Source organism: Tenrec ecaudatus, chromosome 7 (genome assembly GCF_050624435.1).
Source record: "Tenrec ecaudatus isolate mTenEca1 chromosome 7, mTenEca1.hap1, whole genome shotgun sequence".
NCBI classification, from domain to species: Eukaryota; Metazoa; Chordata; class Mammalia; order Afrosoricida; family Tenrecidae; genus Tenrec; species Tenrec ecaudatus.
In genome coordinates this window covers 50870306-50874432 of record NC_134536.1, presented here as the reverse complement: position 1 = coordinate 50874432, position 4127 = coordinate 50870306, and positions in this window count along the sequence as shown.

The window sequence follows — 4127 nt, the reverse complement described above, 5'->3', positions numbered from 1 at the left end:
AGGATACTATTTTTGCATATGAGACTTTAGCTGACTACGACCAGTTGCTATGGAATTGATTACAAATCATGTATATCAGAGAAGAAATATGTTTCATAAGTTTTTTAGTGGCTGATATTTTTAAAGTAACTTCCTAGGCCTTTTGTCCAATAATAATTTGTGCACCATAATCCCCAATGTAATTCTAAGGCTGTCTATTTTACTAGGCTCCTCAGATGGGTTAGTGTTTCAGGTGCTCAGCTTCTCACAAAAACATTGGGTGGTTCAAACCCACAAGCCACACCTTGGGAAAAGATTGAACAGGCTGCTTCCTTAGAGAGTTCAACCTTCATAAGCCTATGAAGCAGTTTCTCTTTGTCCAAAGAGTCCCAATGAGTCAGATACAACCCAGTGACAACAAATTCGGTTTGGTAACATTCTCAAGAACGTCATACTATATTCATTTTTCTAATATGTAGCCATTGCCTTTGTTATTCTTCATACCTTTACAGTGCCGCCTTCGAGAAATATAGACTTAATTACTCTTTGCAAAGAGATTGATGTTGGAGTTTTTACAGTTTGACATATGTGGTGACTGGACACATTGCAGAGCTGTGACTCCACGAGCTGAACCTTGGAGGTAGTGCCCTTTGTCTAAAGCGTCAGACTCAGTTGACTTGCCAGGGCCAGGAATGGAAATTTATATTTTTATACATATGCCATTTAATAAAGCTTTAGCAATGAATTGTTTCAACTCATGCTAATTTTAAAACCACATTAATTGAAAATACATTTCTTTTTTTTTAATACATTTCTTCTTATTCATGATTCAATAGATACTTATCCAGGGTGGCCCTTGAGAGGTTGGAGGAGTGCATCCGAGAACGAAACATCCCTGATGCTTATCTCAGGATGTGCGAGACTTCCGACCACAGCACTTTCTACATAATCGCACAAGTAATGTCATCACTGTAATCGGGAGTGACAAGTGCTGTGGAAGAAAAGATGAGAGAACTAACCAAAGTCCCAAGGGGCAAGGCAAGCCTTTCTAAGAAAAGCCATTTAAGATGGAACTAGCCCAAAATAGATAGAACTTAACTAGATGGAAAAGGCATAAAAAAAAGTTAAATGAGGAAAAGACATTTCCAATAGAAGAAAATTCATTTAAAAAAAAGAGAGAGATAGCAGGACATCATTGCTTTGAGAAATCTAGTTTCCAGTGACAGCATCAATGGATATTTCTGGAAGGTAGGTTAAAAGTGTGTGTGTGTGTTTGTGTGTGTGTGTTTGTGTATGTGTACACATGTGCATGCACATTGGGAGAACCATCGATGCTTTAGAAGTCAGTTTAAAGATTTTGATCATGATTCCAAAAAGAATTGCAATGATATTTAATGTTTTATGCAAGATATACACATACTGAATTTGTATTTTACAACGCTGGCCACATTGTAAGGAACCCTGGCAGTATAGTTGTTACTATTTGGGTTTCTAAACTCAAGGTCAGCAGTTCTAAACCACTAGCTGCTCTGCGGAGAAAGATCAGGCTTTCTACTCCCATAAAGAGTCTTACTAGTCTAAGCCCCGCATTTCCCCCGCCATGCCAGGGACAGTTCTTGTCTGTCCTATACGGGAGCTGTGAGTTGGAGCTCACTTGGTGGTAATGAGTTGGGCTGCTTCGTGGACTTAGAGGGGATAGAGGTGCAAAGCTCCAGGGCCGACAAATGTGGCAGCGAGGGCTCAGGTCCCAAGAGCACTTAGCAAAAGAACTGAAAAGGAAAACAGGCCTTCCTTAGAGAGACGGTCAGACATGGAGGAAAGAATACATGTTCAAGATGTATTAGGAGTCAATGGTAGGTCTTTAGTTCCCCCCAAGTAATTTTTTGCTAATTACTTTCTGAATGAGATGGCTGCTTGACCCTTTTAATATGGGGCTTGGGGCAGTTGGTTCCTATGTATTAGTAAGGTACGTAAGGGGCCCTGGTTTGTGACCCAAACTCACCAGCCGTGCCTCAAGAGAGAGTGGAGGCCTTCATGCCTATAAAGTTGTACAGTCTCGGAAAGTCTATATAGGGTGCTATGGGTTGGCAACCACTCAGTGGCATGGTTTGAGGATATAATAAGGTGTTCCCAGGGCTTTACAGTTTTAAGAGAGGAACTAATATAAAGTGAGAAACATGAGCCCTGGCCATTTGAAGGACTCATATTCTAGGCATGAAGCCTTCACAGATTTGTTTCAAGTAAATAATGCAACCTTGAATCAATCACTCATAAAGTAAATAACAAATGAAATAGTACCAGATCCCTTTCAGCGACTTTAAAGACTGAGTACATTTTAGCTGTAAGCCTGCCAGTGTTATTCAGTCATGCAGTAGATGCAAGCTCAGGCATGGGTTCAGAGTTTGAAAATATTCCTTTTATTGTTGTTGACAGGAATTTGGTGGGTCCACACTTCTATTGGACTCTGATTTAGAAACCTGTGTAAACTTTAATACTTCATTTGTTATTTAAAACCATAATTTAAAAAAATCTGTATTTCAGATAACATTTTCATATTTTCTGATTTATTCCCCTGTAACCTTTTAGCCTGATCTGTATACCACCCAAAAGTATATTCAGAAGGTATGATGATTATTGTCATTTTTTTATGATACCAAAGAGGTAATCTTGATAGATTTTCTGGAAGGACTCTGAATCACCATAAGAGTTTATGAGATTATGAAAAAAAAAATGAAGTAAATAGAAAGTTGTATTAGAAAATGCCAGGAATGTTGCAATGAGGATTATTTTCATCCCCCCATTCTTCAAGATTACTACAGACTATATAACAAGTGTGTTGTAAGAAACCTTACCCCAGTCACACTGCTTCCCTGACTGCCCTTCAGGATCCCTTTGTGTCCTCCACCTCAAAGACAAACGTAAAAGAACATGATTGGGGCTCTCAAGGTGCCAATACCTGGATGTGGATCTGGGTGTGGTATAACATAAAGAACGCATCACCGTCAAAGAAGAGCTAGATAGAAGCATCACATTCAGAAGTGTATCAACCTGGTTGGTGTTGTATAGAGAAACAATAACTTCACATTTTACTTTTATTGTTTACGAAATGTTTCTGTGATTTTGTAGCAATGTTTTTTGAATTATTTTTATGTAAGTGAGAGAAAAAGATAGTTCTAGAAGACAAAATTAGAACTCTTCTTTATTTTTTCCTACCTTTCTCTCCTTCCCTCTCAGTGATGATTTCTGAGTTTCTGTGCCATTCCTTGCCCATGCGACTGAGTGAAGTTTTCAATGTAGAACCTGGGCATTGACCACAAACTCTCAGTGTGTACACAGAGGACAGAGGGGATCATGTGCGCACTGAAGGGCTTTCCTCACTGTTTTTGACTCCAGACTTTTCTCTTTATCTCAAAAACATATTAGAATCCATTGCATGAGAGCAACCTTGACACTTACATTTAACATATCATATGAAATATATTTATTTAAAATTAAATAATTGAAACAGCAATACTTAGACACTCTTTAGCTGTTCATTTCAGATGGGTGCCATAACCTTTTGAGATATCACTCTCAGCAGTTTTAAGAACTGATGATGATTCATTCATTATAATTTATTCATTAATGTATTTTTAGACCCCTTCTGTTCAACTCACATTTGATTAGTGCCTGGTAAATATCCAACACTGTTATATAAATCTTCTATACAGGAAGAAGCCAGATATATTTCCTTTGGAAATCTATTATCCATGGTTAATTTCACAACAAAGTGTGGAAAATATTAGAGAAAACCATCCTTCTGTCTTGATAAAGCCGATCTCACAGCATCAGATGCCTAAACAGAAATATTAGATAGCGAAGCATAATTTTGAAAATGGTGAAATAACAATAGAAAGAAAAAACATCTGTGTATCTTATCAGTAGGCAAGTTGGATGTCTAGATATTATTAGTTGTAGTATTTTTAATGAGATTTAAAAATAGTCTAGACTCCCAAATTTCTGAACTCTGTGTGGGACAAGAAAATGATTCTAGGAACATAAGGTTGTATGGCAAGACCACGCCTCATATGTATCTTTAAAGAATTTCCCACATTTTTACACATGGAAAATGAGAACAGGGAATGATTTCCTGTAAGAAATGAATCCTG